Source organism: Heteronotia binoei, chromosome 10 (genome assembly GCF_032191835.1).
Source record: "Heteronotia binoei isolate CCM8104 ecotype False Entrance Well chromosome 10, APGP_CSIRO_Hbin_v1, whole genome shotgun sequence".
Taxonomy (NCBI): Eukaryota; Metazoa; Chordata; class Lepidosauria; order Squamata; family Gekkonidae; genus Heteronotia; species Heteronotia binoei.
The window spans coordinates 76,164,716-76,183,075 of record NC_083232.1 but is presented as its reverse complement, the minus strand read 5'-3'; positions in this window follow the sequence as shown (position 1 = coordinate 76,183,075).

Here is an 18,360-nt window from a genome sequence, read left to right as displayed (position 1 = left end):
GAACGGAGGCAGATTTCAATGAAAGATTACATATTTTTGTCAGACGATCCCCCCGTGATGTGCCCTGCACGATAACATCACTTCCAGGTGATGTCATTGGACCCCATGCTTGAAGAAGATCCCTCCTCTGAGAGTGGGGAACCCTAAAAATGATGCTCACATAGGCAGGAACTACAACACTATCGGAATAGATTATGACATTATTGGACAATAGTAAAATAACAATTACCATTTTTTTAAAGTCCATTGCTACAGCAAGAAAAATAGCAGCCAAGAAGGGCAGACAGAAGGAAAATGATTAGGATTCCCAGCCTCCTACAGGGGGTTGGAGTTCCTCCAGGCCTCCAACCTGCTGTCACAGAATTGGCCGGCAGGGGAGACCCACCCTGAAGAGCACTAGCACGTTGTGAGGGGATGCTCTAGCATTTGAGAAAAACTCTATGGTAATCATACTCTATGATAATCAGGGCTCTTTTTCTAGCAAGAGCTCCTCTGCATATTAGGTCACACTCCCCTGATGCAGCCAATCCTCCTGGAGCTTACAGCAGGCCCTGTACAAACAGCCCTCTAAGCTCTTGGAGGATTGGCTACATCAGAGGGGCATGGTCTAATATGCAGAGGAACTCCTGCTAGAAAAAGAGCCCTCATGGTAATCACAGCGTTTCCCCCAAAGTGCTAGAGCATCCCCCTGTGATGTGCCCTGCACGATAACATCACTTCCAGGTGATGTCATTGGACCCCATGCCTGAAGAAGATCCCTCCTGTGAGAGTGGGCAACCCTAAAAATGATGCTCACATAGGCAGGACCTTTCTAAATGTGCAGCTTCCCATCCAGACAGTTTACTTACACACTTGGACTGTGTTCATCCAGGAATCATCATACAAAACCGAATTTCAGAAAGAATATACTGAGGATGGAGAAAGCCAGGAGTGGGATGATTAGAAGATGTTGATTGGATGCTCCAGCAAAACCTGCTATGGTTTAGAAGCCAAGGTGGACAAAAACCTCCATGAATATGCTGCCCAACATTCAACAGTAGCATATAGTCTCACCAGAAAACCTCCTCTATGAGTGGATACTCTGAGCTCACAGGAGACTATTTAATAATTTAAGTAATATGCTATAGTCTGGGAATTTACATGTCTAGCCTGATAAATATGAATCCCATTTGAGGCAATTCTGCTTGTTTCACTGGTGATTAACATTTATGTACCATTATAGAATGTAGGCCATGATCTAAACTAAATCACTATAGGAAGTTGTCATTTTCAAGTGCTAATAACAGAACACCTTGACCTGAATAGCCCAGGCTAAGATAATCTTGTCAGACCTTGGAAGCTCAGTGGGGGTCAGCCTTGATTTATTAGCATTTGTTTGGGAGGCTACTAAGGAAGTCCAGGGTTGCAACTCAGAAGCAGGCACTGGCAAACCACCTCTGAATGTTCTTACCTTGAAAACATTATGGGGTTGCCAAAAATTGGCTGCAATTTGGTAACCAAAAAAATGTAATATAAACCTGAAAAACTGTAAGGAAAAATGACAAGGATCAGTTGTAAGGATATTATTTATAAACCTGGGATTATTCTGAGTTTCTTTAGGGACATAGTATGAAAGGAAAAACATCTCCATGAGCCAGCTGTGAGCCAACTCTACTTCTTGTCAGAATTCAATAATAAAAAAAACTCTCTGCTTTAGTTACTAGTCTCCACTGTTTCAAAAGTCTGAATATGTAATTGCAGAAACAACAACAAAAGAAATGCAAAAGTTCTTAAAGTATTGATTTATTTTATATATCTAGCCTTTCAACCGAATAGCTTCACAGGGTGATTAACAAAAGTTCAGAGTCCTAGAACAAGGTATCTTCTGATGGCTCTGCAACATAGTGAACCGCTAAAGACTAGTTCTCTTCTGCCTCATTAGCACTCTCCTCACTGAAACAGGCAAAAAGCTAATGGTGTATTAGTTATTGCTACCTGGTGCCAGAGGAATAGGCAAGTGCCTGTTGTAGCAAAATCAAACAAGTCTCATGGCACTTTAAAGATGAACATTTATTCCATCACTAGCTTTTGTGAGTCTGAGCTCACTTCTTCAGAGGATATGGAAGGTAATAATTTTGCGTATTTTCCCTGCTGCTGACACCATGTCATGGGCCCTTCTACTCTTTACTTCCCCCAGCTGCCAACTTCCCTTCTGTGCTGGGTTAGCCAAGTGCCAAGCAGTCTGTCTTAAAAATAAAACACAAACAAATAAAATCTTTTCTCTTTCCATAGGGATATTCTTGACTAACTTCTGCCACTAAAGAAACTTGGGAATCATAATCCTTATCTATTCTGCTCTGCCTCCCCTTTACCTTCTGGCCACCTGGTGATGTGCATGTAGAACCAAAATGGATTTAGCTTATCCCCAGTCCTTGTTCGTATGTTACAGTAAATGTATATACATCCTGCACGTACATGCAAACATCTGTACGAAAGAGCCAATGTATGTCCAATTTACAAATGAGACCAGGGACCAGCTCCTAGGTAATACTTTTCCGACCTGTGATGCACTTTCTTTATTGTTTTATTGTTCTTATTTTGTTCAATTTCAATGCATTGTTTTTAGCTCTGAATTGTAGGTTTTTATTGTTGTCAGTGCTGATTACTCCTTGCGGTCTATGGATTGTTTTCCACAGGCCATGGTTTAACAAGTTTCTTTTTGAAGTAGTAGCAATTCTATTTATTTATTAATAAATAAATGAGTTTTCTCAGACCAAGTAAAAGAGGATAGATGTCAAGAAGAAGAAGACGATGACATTGGATTTATATTCCGCCCTCCACTCAAGAGTCTCAGAGCGGCTCACAATCTCCTTAATCTCCCTCCCCCACAACAAACACCCTGTGAGGTGGGTGGGGCTGAGAGAGCTCTCCCAGAAGCTGCCCTATTCGACAAGCTCTGTGATAATTATGGCTGACCCAAGGCCATTCCAGCAGCTGCAAGTGGAGGAGTGGGGAATCAAACCTGGTTCTCCCAGATAAGAGTCCACACACTTAACCACTACCAAACTGGCTCTCAAATAGAAGAAGATGAAGATATTGGATTTTTATCCCGCCCTCCACTCTGAAGTGGATTTTTATCTCGCCCTCCACTCCGAAGAGTCTCAGAGCGGCTCACAATCTCCTTTACCTTCCTCCCCCAAAACAGACACCCTGTGAGGTGGGTGGGGCTGGAGACGGCTCTCACAGCAGCTGCCCTTTCAAGGACAACCTCTGCCAGAGCTATGGCTGACCCAAGGCCATGCTAGCAGGTGCAAGTGGAGGAGTGGGGAATCAAACCCAGTTCTCCCAGATAAGAGTCTGCACACTTAACCACTACACCAAACCGGCTCTCCGGTGTAGGGAAGGCTTTTTTGAGCAGGAAAACACAGGAACGCAGTTCTGGTTGGCTTGGCACCAGGGGTGTGGCCTACAAAAAAAAAAAAAAGCCCTGTGGGTAGTTTCTAGGATTCCCAAGCACTTCCAGAGTTATACATCTGTTGAAGAAGAAAATAAAAAGAACTCTTGAGCTGATAACAGCCAGCCAGTTTGGGGCAGATAGGTGGTGTCCCAAATCTGGCAGGCTCAAAAAGAAGCATCCTAAAGCATCCAAAAGCTCCCCTGCAAGCTGTTCTCATCCCATCCACGGGGTGACTTGACATGATCAGACAGCTCTTGCACACCATTCCCAGTAGCTTGGTTTGGGCTTATTTTTCCTCATTCATTTTTTGGTCATGCACATGTACGCTCATGCACCATGCGCCTATACACTTGAAAGCAATTTTTTTTTTTAAAGCCAGAAGCAGCTAGGGGTGGCTTGACGGGTTCACACCACCAAGGCACTTTGTTTGGTGCTTCTGTATCCAGATGCAGAAGAAGCAATTGGTGTGCAGCTCAGAAATTTACTACCACTTCAAACATGGTAGCTGGGGTGAGTACAGGATGGGGGCGGGTGGCAGATGTACTCGTTTGGATGGATTTTTCAAGTCAGTTTCTGAGGTGTCTCTGGGTCACCTCAAACTGCCAGTATGTTATCAGCCTTGTATTACCTTTAAGATAAATACAAACAAAAACAAAACTAGCATAAGCTTTCAGTTTGGCACAAATGATAAAGTGGGCTCTAGTACATAAAAGCTTGTGGTAGAATAAGAACCTATTAGTCTTTAAATCACCACAAGACTCCTAGTTATTTCCCCCCCAAGCACTTTCCTGATGTTTGTGCTTGTGCCCTCACAATTAATCATAATTTACACAGCACTTTATAGAACAGACTTGGGGCTGTGGTTTGTCAGAACCAGTAGGAGGAACTAAAATTGAAAGGAGAAAGGGAGCAAGGCTTGAGAGTTTCATTAACTTTCCATCCATAATTCAAGTACTGGTAAGGAGATAAAAATGAGTGCCAATTGTATGTTATGCATTAGATATTTCCAGAAATTTCCTGTCTGTCAGTTAGCAGTAGCAAGCAATGAACTAAAATTGCATGGAAATAATCAATGTTCTACAGTAGAAAGCAAAGGAAGCCTGGAATAGTACCTCCGTATATAAAGTGCTGCACTAAAGGAGATTAATAGATTTGGGAGTCTGGCAAACCAATCCAAGTTTCTTGATACACTTCTTAGGTGGACATTTCTAAGAAGGTAATTTTTCATTTTAAATGGGTCTGGAAAAAATGGATAATCCTACCATGAAAGCTCACTTGAGTAGAGAAATAGAAGCTTGCCCACTTTTATCTGAAGTACTTTAGAGAACTTCTTGACTAAAAGTATTTCTCTGTGTGCATATCACTTTGAGACTTCAGAAGCTACTTTCCAATCTGGCATCTCTCATTTCCCTTATGAGGAGACTTAGGGCTGTTTTCACCCATTGCATTTTTAGTGTGCCATAACAAATGTGGACTTCTAAAAAGGTAATAGGTGAATTTGATATATTCAGCAGGGATGTTTGCTGGCACTATCTAAATGAAGATGTAGAGAGCACACTGTTCTGGTGAGAGGGTAATTTCCCTTTGTTCACATTTTCTCTTTTTCTTCCCATTATCCTACACTTCTTTGCTTCAAGACTGAATGAAAAAGTGCAATAAAACACAAAGCCTGTTTTTATTACTTTTCCACTGAATTTTTTTTTCTGAAAAAACCTATCTTCCTGGTTTCCTTTCCTTTATCTAGGGCAGAGAAGGCCAAGGCTTGAGAAAAGATGTTAGAATTAAGGGATTTGTGCCACACAGCAAGAACGTTGACAGCTGAGTAGCCGAAGATCCTTAGTGTTTCCTTTTAAGAGCAAACAAGCATATAGATGTAGCCTGATTTCATTTTAGTAACCAGAATAGAAGCATAGATCACAGCATATCACATATTTTGGCAACTCAATCATGAATTCACTTTGGGGGGATTTCTCTTAGAATAAGCAGCCCTGTGGCGCAGAGTGGCAAAGCTGCAGTACTGCAGCCCAAGCTCTCTGCTCACGATCTGAGTTCGATCCTGGCAGAAGCTGGGTTCAGGTAGCCGGCTCAAGGTTGACTCAGCTTTCCATCCTTCCGAGGTCGGTAAAATGAGTACCCAGCTTGCTAGGGGGGAAGTGTAGATGACTGGGGAAGGCAATGGCAAACCACCCCGGAAAAAGTCTGCCATGAAAACGTCATGATGCAACGTCACCCCAGAGTCGGAAACTTCTGTTGCTTGCACAGGGGACTACATTTACCTCTTAGAACAAGTAGCCTGACTCATTTACACCACTTCAATTATTTTAGTGAGCATAACTTCACCCAGAGTAGCAATGCCTAAATTTCTCCATGGGATCATATATTCCAGGAGCATGACTTACGTTGTTAAGTACAAACCTACACAGAGATACTTGAGAGTAGTTAAGCTGCTTTATGTAGCATCACAGACTTTTTAACACAGCAGGCATTTGTTGCATGGACACCTTTCCTTCTGCTTCTGATAACACTCTAATTAAGATATCTGGTGATGTGACTGGGAGAAAAATGCACAAATGCACAGTGAGGATGCAGTTAAAAACACAGAGCAAATGTATATAACTTGTGCCCTTCCATGCTGTACACAGCCCATCATGCACAGTGAAGCTCCTCTTTTCCACTGCCTGCCTCAAAAGGCAAAAAGATGAGGGGGCTTTCAAACACCTGGCATGACAATACATGGTTTATGAACTGCATTCATCTTGGTGAGTCGCAGGTTGTACAAGCCTGGGCAGACGATACTTGCCTGGGGACGGGAACCCATGTTCTTTATGTTATGAATTAGCCATATAAAACTAGGAAACAGTGGATTCAGGAGCTCATTTGCACACTAGGCCATGCCCCCTGATGTCACCATTGTTTCACACAAGGCTTTTTTATAGAATAAGCCCAGCAGGAACATTTGCGTATTAGGTCACCCCCAATGCCAAGTCAGCCAGAACTGCATTCCTGTGCATTCCTGCTAAAAAAACAAACCCTGGATTGGACTCAACCAGCTTTTCTGTTGGTAAAAAAAGAGAGGAAGTGTCATCTTTATTACCAAAATGGCTATGCTGGAAATAATGGATATGTCTGCAAAAAAGCCATGTGGGATAGGGGCTGTAATAAGAAGGAGAATGAAGTAAGATTGAGTAAAAATGTTGGCTGGATCAACCCATTAAGTACAGCCACAGAGAAATCATGACAAACTATAAAGCTTCTGTTCTGCTCTGTTAAACTGCCCATCATATCTACATAATAGAGGGCTTTTTAGCACCATTTTTAGTAGAAAAATCCAAACAGTCCTTTCCAGGAAACCTATGCTTCCACTTGCATGTTCCACTAGCAAAAGAAACAAACCGGACCCTGTAGCACTAATCCAAAACTGACATCAGTCACAACAATTTTGTTCCAACATTATTTGAAATAAATCATATAGACCAAGAAGGCAAAGAAACAGTCTCAGCCATTTGCAATGCACATTTTTCCTTACATGAAATCAGCTTTTGATAACACTCTAATTAAGAGTAGAATGCCCAAGTAGAAAGTCACTCTCCATTCTACTGAAATTAATTTGTGTTTTGCTTCAAAGGCAATCAATATACTGAAGTAGTGCCTTGCAGGCTTAAACAGTGTCTTGACAGTCAGAAGTTGTTCTCTTCTATCACATTTACTTAAAACCTTAGGGAGAGGTTGCACACAACATTTGTTAAACTAAATACTGTAAGGAGTTGTGGAAGCCTAGAAAAGAGCACTGGACCTCCAACAGATTAATAGAACTTTTTTCAGAGAAAGATAAAACTGCTTGATCAGACTTAAAAATAACAAATAGGTTTGCTAAAAGGGACAAAATTACACACAAAAAACTGTATCAAACAGATTGCCTGCATGATGGCACTTCAGCATCAGGATAGGTTTTCCATCATAAGCATTTGAAAGTATGTATTTTGCTAGAACAACAGCTGCAGCTCTTCTGGATATGATTTAATAGTTTACCAAGAGTCAAACCAGATGAGAAGCTCTGTAAAAAGACCTTCAGTGCTATTGGAGCTGAGAAATAACAAGGTCTGCACAGACTTACTGGTTTGAAGCTAGGTTTACTTTATGGTACCATAAGCAGAAACCAGTCGGATATGGGCCCCCGAAATGACTGAGTTAAAATCATTCTACATACAGACAGTTTTATTCACACCGAAAACAAGCAGGCAGGCACACAAGCTTATCTGATTTCAAAGGGTCCCGCCTCCACTAAGTTCCCCCTGGTAAAATTTCATGATTAAGTTTCCTTTCTTATCTATATACAGCAAGTCGCCTGTAGGAGCCTGTTCCCTTATCTAATCTTACAGCTGGAGTTCACACCTGCTGGGCGGTAGAGTCAGTTTCTAATGGCAGTTTCACAACAGACCCCTTAGTTTGAAGACAAAGCATATTTTACTCAATATGACAAATATTATTATTGGGGGTATTAATTAGTTATTCAGGGGCTGACCCTTCATTTCCCCCCTTTCAGTCTTCTGAAAACTTATTTAGTCTGAAGGAAACTGACCATTCTCAAACAAACTAATTCTGTATGACCACTCAGAAAAGGCAGCTAGGTGACAATTTGGTTTTGACATTCCCAGGAAAGACTGAAATGACACTGCAATGGGGTAAAAAAAATAGTATATTGAATAGTATATTTGCTAGAACAACAGCTGCAGCTCTTCTGGATATGATTTAATAGTTTACCAAGAGTCAAACAGAGATGGGGTATAGATGGGTGATGGGAGGAGGACAGTCAGTGATGGGATTATCCATTCACACTGGCACATCCTAGTATTTTTCCATCTAGAGAAGATGTGTGTGTGAGGGGGGGGGGGAGAGGTCACTCAGAGGCATGCCTTTTAATATGGAGTTTTCCTGGTCTCCATCATGGTGCCTTTCTGGGCACACAGGCTAGCTTGAGTGGGCCCTCCATGTCTTTTAAGGGTACCCATTCGGCAGCACTCTGGTATCAATTTCCCCCTTTGGCACCGCCCAATCCTTGGAGGGTATGTGCCACATTTCATGATGCGCCGCCGATCAGACTTCAAACAACCAGGGTTGAGACACAGTTGGGACAAAGGGGAAGGGTTTAGGAATGTCAACTACAAAAAAAATAGGCTATACGAGAGTTAAAATTTAAAAAAAGCAATCTAACCAGGGAAAAGGGGACTATGTGTCTTGACTGTCACTGAAATTTGGGACGATCTTGAGGAGGAGGTAGAGGAAAGAGGAGGCTAGAGATACATTTCATTTTTGAGATAATCACTTGAACAGGGAAATCCATTCATGGTATATGCATTGAATAATTACATATGTCCAGTCTAAATTTGTGAACATAAATTGTGGAAGGATCCTAGGGAACTTATTTCTTTATCAATAAAACATTACTAGCTATGATGCAAGAATACAAGAACTCATCTCAGTTTCTAAAATGCATAAGCAATAAGAAGAAACATATGCAAGTGACATGCTATAAACTGGATCAACTCATGCGCCTTTATGGCAAACACCTTGTTGTAGCCTGGGTGATTAAGATACACACATTCAGACATACTTGGAAACATTGCCAGTTGCGGGCAGTCCACATTTGGCCACATTATCTACAATAGAAAAACCATTTCCTGACTAATTCCTTGTTCCCCTCCCCCCTTAGTCCAACAAAAGGTCTTCTTTCTTGAGTTCATGGAGGGTTTGCGTGCTCTATGCATGACAGTCTTTTCATAGGGAAATCTGTTTTTATTGCAGCCAAAAGGAATTCTTTTTCTGGAAACACAACTTGGAAGTGGCAGTGGGGCTGCTGCTGTGATCAGCTGGGGCAACTAGCCTTTTGCTAGGCAGAGGAATTTCCCTGGAAATGAGTTTTCTCCACAACTCAGTTTGGATGGGGTTCTGGGGGAGGCCTTCCTTCCAACATCAATGAGGTATGGCCAGGCAGGTTTCAGGACCTCTGGGTAGATATGGAAGAGCCTGGAAAACATACTTGGAGAAACAAACAAACAAAACAAAACTGAGGCCTCAACAGAACAATGCCAGCTTTAACATACATGTATGTGAGGGATCAGACCCAAAATGATTAGAGAACTGGGTCAGAGAATTTAAACCATTGGAAATCAGTGGGGTGATCAAGTCCCACTGAAGCCCATTTTTCTCTGTGCAAGCTCATCCAAAAATTGTTTTGTGGGTCTCACATAGGTGTGAGAGTGGGTTTCAACAAACTTTAACAAAATCCTAAAAGTAAATAATAGTTAATCCTTAAACAAACAATTCTTAGCAGACATACCATCAATTCTTAAAACTACCATATAATGATGAGCATGCACTAAACTTGAATTGCAGGTCCGGGTTTCCCGCATATATAACAAAACAATCCTGGAAAGCAAATTCTGGTTAATACACCTTGACAAACATCCAAAACAATATATGAACTTAAGAGAAAACCTAGTAAGGAGCTTGCACAGCCAAGGAGATGTGTGGGGCAGTGCAAAGATATAATTCAAAACTGATGCATAAAGCAGGGTGCTAAAACATGCACCTTGACAAAGAAGGTTGAAATAATGGAGAGGCAGAAACTTAAAACAAGCAAATGGAAATGTGTTATCCACTAGCAAGCTTGGCCAGAACTGGAGACTGGATTGAAACACAAAATCAAGCAGAATTGGAGTCCTACCATAGTAAGAACATGAGACATAGAAAGGATTTTCGAAACAAAACCCTCAGAAAATGTCAAGCTCTAACAAGATACTATAGATGGAGGCATAAAATAAGATAGATAAGCATGCGGATGCGTCTTTCCACAGGTAAGAGGTTCACCAAATAGCAAAATAGGAAGATTGATATGCACAGTTCATAGATGGAAAATAACTATAAATGACGTTAAGAGAGCAAATTAAGATAGACATTTGAGGAATGCAGAACGTTATTAAAGTCCAGATTTCTAATGAAGACCAAGAATTTTCAGAAATTCTGCCTAGTGAATTACCAACAATCTAGAACAGGTATTTCTATGGGAAACACGACACTGAGAATGACTGGGTCACTGGTAAAAACTAAGTATTAGTTTCTCAAGACTTAAGAGAGACGATGCAAAGTCAGAGGGTAGTTTTACCCAAGGAAGGGTACAGATATTCTTCTATAACACATACTATAACTTCAAATGAAAAGAGGTCTTGTAGGAACCAAAATTTGTGAGGTAGAATTTTAAAACACTGTTCTTATCAGAAAATAAAAAAAAAAAATCAGTAACAACAACAACAACAAAAGGAATTTTCAGATTTAAATGAACGAAAAATTGGGAAGCAGTTCAAAGTAAGATAGAAAACTGTGTTAGATGTAACACTTGAAGATCACATGCTCCTGGTATGAGATGTAATTAACAAAAATCACAAGAGAAATAAAATTTCCAAAAGGTTTGATACTGTATTGCTTTAGCAGAAAAAGATGTTCCATGTAAACCCAAAATTGCAAATATAAACTTTTAACCCATTGTCTCAGATTAAAAAAAAATTAATAAAAGATTTTCTATTAGGTGCACCATTTCTTTAAAATAAAGGAGATCACAAGCTGAATGTTAAAAGTATTCCCCTTTAAATTAAAGCTACAAAATCTAAATAAGGGGAAACTGATAACAGCCACTAGAAAAATATTTTCAGACTCAAAAGGTAAAGCAAAAAAATAAATTATCAGAAGAAAAGCTTCTAATCTAGGAGAACTCTTAGCTTCAGGGCAATTTACAGGCAGGGCCTTTTCTCTAGCAGAGAAGGATTAGCTGTAAGTGGAACTTTGGGATGCCAGCTCCCAGGCTGGAGATTTCTGAATATTTGGATTAAATTTGAAGATTTCAAGGCGTGCAGTTCATTTCCATGGACACTTTCTCTCCCAGAGGCACTGGCCTTAATGTTCTGGGCATTACATTATATTTTTAGGAGTGATCTCCAAGTTCCACCTGGAGACTGGCACCCTTGCAAAAGTGTTTTGAGCAAGCCAAGGAGCTTTCAAACTGGCTTGCTTCTTTCAACATATGCACATCTTCCCTCCAGGCATCTTCCTGGCTGGGAATGGTCTTCTAGAACTACTCATTTTGTTTGTGGAGACATTCTTAAATAATTTCAAAAGTTTGAATTTGTATCTTTAGACCCAAAATCAGGAGAAGATGAGAATTCAGAAAAATATCTCAATTGTGCTTCCCCCCTTAGATACCGTGGGGCATATATATACAAGATCCTTCTCTCTCTAAGGCTGGGAGAGAGAAAATTGGTTTAACAAAAGTTAGAAAGAGAAGATAATAAACCTTGCTGGGCAGTTAATCCCACTATTCTCTTATCTGATCTTGATAAATTTTCCAGGATACCGTTGGTTTTTTTTCAGGTTAAGCAACTTTTAAACACAAGATGGGGAAGGTGATGAGATATCTGCCTGGTGGGGGCTCAGATTTTACACTTTATTTCTACAATTAAGACTAAATTCGGCTAAGTGTCTTTTCTTTCCTAAAACAGCTAAAGAGGGTCTGCAAAAGTTTTCCTAGCCAAAATCCAGTGAAAGATGCTAAGACAAAAGTTCTTTGCAAAAGAGAAAACTTTGACTCTTTGCAAAGATGTTGGCAATTTACGTCTCTTAACTGCCCAGCAAAGATTAACTTTGTATCAGAGACAAGGTTTTCTTTCTGATCATGAGAGAAGAAAATTCAAGCTCTGGGTGTTTTCTTATTTGCATGTGAAAAGGGTGATACCTGGAGTTTTCCATCAACTTAGTCACATAGTTAAGATTTTCAAATGACCAAATTTCTTCTTCCCTGGCTAGTTATGGATTTGATTTATAAAAGAAGACGGTCTCTTTCTCTAAAGACACCTGATTGCTTGTGCTTTAAGAGACTTGAGGTGAAAATTTTCTTTCCTTAATGTCTCAGGGCACTGAATTCTCAAAAAAAATATATTCCTTTTGCCTTTTCAGGTTCTGTTAAAGATTTCAGATTGAGTAAGGAGGAGAGGATAGCATTCCTTCCCTAATGGGGGAAGGGCAGGAGGACTGCAAATTTGCAATCTTTAACTTCTCTAGGCCAGGCTCCAATTTGGGCTGATCTTAGGCACTCTCTGTACATGCTCAGAGGCCTTTCCTTGAGCCTGGAATTTATAGAACTGAAGCAGTAAACAGTTAACAAAACTAGTTTAATCTCTCTTTCTCAGAGGTATTTGGTTCTGGCATTTTAAAAGTGAAAATAAAGGTACAACTCTCTGAATCTCATTCTCAATCATGGCAATAAATTGTATTTGTTTAGTTTGCATCCTGGCTGCATTTTAAAAGGGCTGAACCTAAGTTCTTTTGGGCTACAGAGACCTGATCTTTTGGGCAAAGCCACATTCTCTGTAGTTAGTTTTATTTCCTGAATGGGGTTGCCACATCCAGGCAGGACAGATTGCTAGAGATCTAGAATGGAGATCTAGAAAGATGAGATCCCAAGGGAACCAGGCTCTGAGCTCTCACTCACACCAAACTTTCACTATCCTGTAGAGAAAACTGAGTCTGCAGCTTGGAACTTTGTGCTGTGATTCCAGGAGATCTCCGGGCCTCACCCTTGAGAACTGGCCTCGCCTAATTTTAGTCCAAATCATTGATTTTCTGTTTCTTTATTTTGTTAAGGGGAGAGAGGTCTTTGTTACAAAGCCAGGTTTCTCTATTCTAAGAGACATTCAAATTTAAAAGTTAGATTTTTCTTGGGGGGGGGGAGGTTTAGGGACAAAGGAGCCTTGCCTGCCCATGTGAAACTACCATTCTCTGACATTCCCCAGAATTCTGGCTTTTAAGTTCCCCAAGTGGAATGAATTAAGGGCAGGAAGTTTCTTGCAAGAATAAGTGATATTTGGTCATGTAGAAGTGCCTGGAGCAAGTTTTTGCTAAAAGGAATACCTTGTGGCACAAGTGTGGAACTCTGTGTAGGCTCAGAGACCACATTTTCTCCATGATTTTGAGATGAGAGAACTGAAACAGGGACTGTGTTCTCATTTTCATGAGGAGGAGAGGAAGGCTGAGGCTGAACTTCTACATTTGTTCTATTATATTTCCTCTTACCCAGTACTTCTAGAATTTCTAGCCTCTTCTCTGTGGATTTGTAAGATTCTAGGATAGTTTGCAAAAGTTTGGCAGTTTCCTTTTCTTTAATACTAGCTTCTAACTTTTGCTGGAGTTCCTGATTTTTCTTAGTAAGCTGTTTGATTTCACAGAAATGTTCCTTGAAGTTTTTTTTAAAACTAGCAGGGTTTTTGACTAGCCACCCATGGCACCAGACGTTTAGACAAGACACTTCTAGGGAAAACAGAAAACAGCAGCTGCCAGTAAGGGGTCTGGCAGCTAGGGAGCCCTGGGGGTTTTCACTTCCTCTCTCTCGTGACCCAGTGAGGTCACCCTACTGGGAACTCCACAAGAGAAAGTCCCTCTCGCTTAGAGGCTTCATCTCCTCTCATTCACACATGCACACACACCACAGAAATCCTCCCAGATCCTAGCTTCTGTGCTTCAGCTCCAAAGTGGAGCCTAATAGACAGAGCGTAAGGGGTGATCAGACCCTTCGTATCTCCTAAGGAGAGGTAATCAGAATTCCCAGACAGTTCATACTGCAATCCTGGACATCTTCCGATTCCCTGGACACATCGGTTCAACCAGGCGCGGGATCTTGGTTGGCAAACCGGACACCTTCTCCCACCGGGGCGGAGAGAGCTGGACTCATACAAAAATGTGACCGTGGCGCCTAGTCCAGTCTTCCCACCACGAGGGTGGATGGCAGACAGTTATGCAGCCACCCCAAGGGGAAGGAAATGTCCTACCCCATTATTTTCCTGGAAAATTGCACAAAAATGAAGCAGAGAAATAACAAGGTCCGCACAGTCTTACTGGTTTGATGCGAGGTTTATTTTATGGTACCATCAGCAGAACCCAGTCGGGCATGGGCCCCCAAAATGACTGAGTTAAAATCATTCTACATACAGACAGTTTTATTCACACCAAAAACAAGCAGGCAGGCACATAAGCTTATCTTATTTCAAAGGGTCCCGCCTCCACTAAGTTCCCCCTGGTAAAATTCCATTACTAAGTTTCCTTACTTATCTATATACAGCAAGTCGCCTGTAGGAGGCTGTTCCCTTATCTAATCTTACAGCTGGAGTTCACACCAGCTGGGCGGTAGAGTCAGTTTCTAACAGCAGTTTTACAACAGACCCCTTAGTTTGAAGACAAAGCATACCTTACTCAATATGACAAATATTATTATTATTGGGGGTATTAATTAATTATTCAGGGGCTGCCCCTTCACTATTCCTGAGCAAAGGAATCCATAGCAGTTACCAGATGTTCCGATACAGATCAGGACCAACTGCAGGTGTAGGGGATAGGATTCTTTCCCCTAACAGTAGTTTTCCAAGCATCAAACAGCCTCTCATATTTGCTATTTGCCTTATCAGAAGAAACACATAGGTACCTATATAGTCCATCCAACAGGGCAAATATCAGCTTTGGTAACAACTGAAATATGGCACTGAATTGCTCCTTATATCAAACCCCATCAGAATTAGACTCATGTGGCTTCTACATATTTAAATGCATTGGAAATCAGATCAGAGAGCCTGAGGGTCCAATCCAGTTTAGTCTTAATATAGCTTTGTTTATTATGGAACAGGCTAGTTCAGCTGCCTCTAATGAAGAACACAGAAAACCATATCCCAGGGATATACATTTACAGCAGCATCAAAGCTGAAACCTCAAAGAAGCACCTTACAGACGATACCTTCCTATACGAAAAGCTTCAAGTAGGGCTGCCAGGTTCCCAGGACAGGCGGGGGTTCTCCTGCCCTGGAGGTTCCCAACCTGCCGGCCCACATTGGCAAGATGACATCACTTAGAAGTGATGTCCAGGAAAACTCTATGAAAACTCTAGGAGTGTCCAGGAAAACTATGGTTTTCCTGGACACTCTAGCAATTTGGAAGAAAACTTGGCAACCCTAGCTTCAAGCAACTGTGCAACATTAGCTGTGCTGCTTATTTTAACTCTGTGAGTTTGAGAGCAGGAGGAAGATGACCTGATATAATGCCAATCACCATTTTGGTTCTGATCCAGCTAAATTTCAACTAATTACCACTGAAAGCAATGGGATATAGCCTTCTGTGTGATAGCAGAAGAGACATTTTACTTAATTCTGATCCATTTGCACAAACCATTGTGCACAAACTATTGGGTGCATTCACACACACTAAATAACAATCTTTGTGACTGGATTTCACTGTATAAAAATAGCAAAATCCACAGTGCAAAAACTCACTGTGTGAAATCACCCATAGCAAGATCACTCATTTTTCACTTTTGCTCAATACTGCTCTCAGGGCTTTTTTTGAGCAAGAATACACAGGAACGAGTTCCGACTGGCTTGGAATTAGGGGTATGGAAAATATGCAAATGAGTTCCTGCTGGGCTTTTTTCTACAAAAAAGCTTGATTGCTGTGTATAAAATACAGAGCCAAAGGGCATTTAAGGTAGTCATTACAAGCCAGTTTGAAAGGATGACATTATTTTAGTGAAAGTCATTATAGGGGGACAAGGATTGCTGATATACACCTTGCAGTATGTTTCATACAAAAGGAAATGCAAGACAGAATTTATTTATTTATTTAAACATCTATATCTACCCTTCCTCTTCATTTAAGGCAATTTGCAATAATCGTTAAAACATCCCCAGCTAAAATCAAAGATAAAATAAAGTCCTCCCTTTTAAAAGATGTCTAATGTTTAAACTCTCTCAAAAGCCCTCGCAAACAAGCAGGACTTGTACCTCCTCCTGAAGACCTCCAAGGAGTGTGGGTGGATTTCACCTCTTCAAAGAGTCCATTTCATAGAGCCAAGGCCATGATAGAAATAAGCAAATCTAACAGTAGGTTAGAGTTGGAATAGGTTACCAATAATAATTGTTAATTTTTACAGCTACTTTGACATTATAAATATTATAATTCTGCATCTCTCTAAAACAGCTTCTCTCTAAAACGGAGTAGTGTGAGAATATCTTGGATTGCAGCCCTGACAGTGGTTAACATAGCAGCTGCTGCCAACAAGAAATGGCCGGCTCAGGGATTCCAGTGCTCCTGGGGAGGGGGAGGTATGGCGGTGGGAGCAGATGTTATAAGGGAGGAGGACAGAGACATGACAGAGCTCGGTCCTCCTACAATCTGCATCCCATCCCAAGGGTGACAGGTAGTAGGGCCAGGCTGAATAACCCGCCTCCGTCATTGGTGTTATGCAATGCCAGGTCCATTAATAATAAGACCTCAATCCTTCGAGATTTCCTGCTCGAACAGAACATGGACCTGGTTTGCGTGACTGAGACCTGGATCCGGGAGGGTGATACAGTAGCCCTCTTGCAAACAGCTCCTCCGGGTTACTCAGTCTTTCACCAATTGCGGACTAGCGGGCGGGGGGGAGGGGTGGCACTATTTGTACGGGAGGCTTACTCCTTCAGGGCGCTCCCAGCCCCAAAGACTGAGGGTATTGAATGTGCCGGTCTGGCGTGGGAGGCTAGAGAGGGGTTGGCGATCTGGCTGGTGTACCGTACGCCTAACGCACCAGCCAGCGCCTTACCGTCCCTGCTTGAGGCGGCGACGGGCTGGGCGCTGGAGCACCCAAGGCTGATAATCCTGTGTGACTTCAACATCCATGCTGACGACCTGTCCTCCAGTCAGGCAACGGACCTAGTGTCTTCCATGGTGGCACTGGGACTCTCTCAACTTGTTGCAACCCCCACTCACCAGGCTGGACACATGTTGGACTTGATCTTTGCGGCCAGAGTTGCAGTGAGCGATATAACCGCAGAGGCGGTGCCATGGTCGGATCACTTCGCCCTCAAGGCCCGTATAGATATGCCTCCCCAAACCTGTTTAGGCGAGGAGCCTATTATGGCTCGCCCGCGGAGCCAAATGGATCCGGAACGGTTCCAAATGGCCCTGCGGGATCCCTGGCCCTCTGGCGATTCTCTCGATGGCCTGGTTGAGACCTGGAATAGCCGGTTCTCTGGGGCCATCGAAGAGATCGCCCCTCGATGCCCTCTGCGACCTCGGACTAGGCTGACTCCGTGGTATACCCCGGAATTACGCCAGCTGAAACAAGGTCTTAGACGGCTAGAGAGGCAATGGCGGCGTACCCGCGACGAAGCGACTAGAACATCTTATAGGAAGTTTATGAAGTCCTATGAGATGGCAATCAAGACCGCAAAGAAAACATACTTTGCGGCTAAGATTGCATCTGCAAATTCGCACCCGGCTCAACTATTTAGAATAATCTGGAATCTTACTACATTGCCACAGGGCAATTCAAAGGCTAAGGAATTGGAAATAGGCTGTGAGGCTTTTGCGAAATTTTTTGCAGAGAAGATCCAATCGCTCGGCCACGACTGCCCTGCCAACTTAGATGAAGTACGTGAACTCAAGGCCCAATGCGTGTCTTCTGATTTAACTCTGGATTGCTTCGACCCGCTCAGCTTGGAGGAAGTTGACAGAATTCTTGGCACTGCTCGATCCACAACTTGCGATCTGGACCCATGTCCCTCCTGGCTAATTAAGGCCTGCCAGGAGGAACTAAGATGTCCTATATGGGACATCATAAATCGATCCCTTTCAGAGGGTGCTTTTCCAACACCCCTGAAAGAGGCAGTGGTCCACCCTCTCCTGAAAAAGGCTACATCAGACCCGGCCGAATTGGCACATTACCGACCAGTCTCAAATTTGCCCTTTTTGGGCAAAATTATTGAGAGGGCTGTGGCGTTGCAGTTACAGGACTTTTTGGAGGACGCTTCCACCCTGGGCCCATGCCAGTCCGGCTTCCGCCCGGGCCATGGGACAGA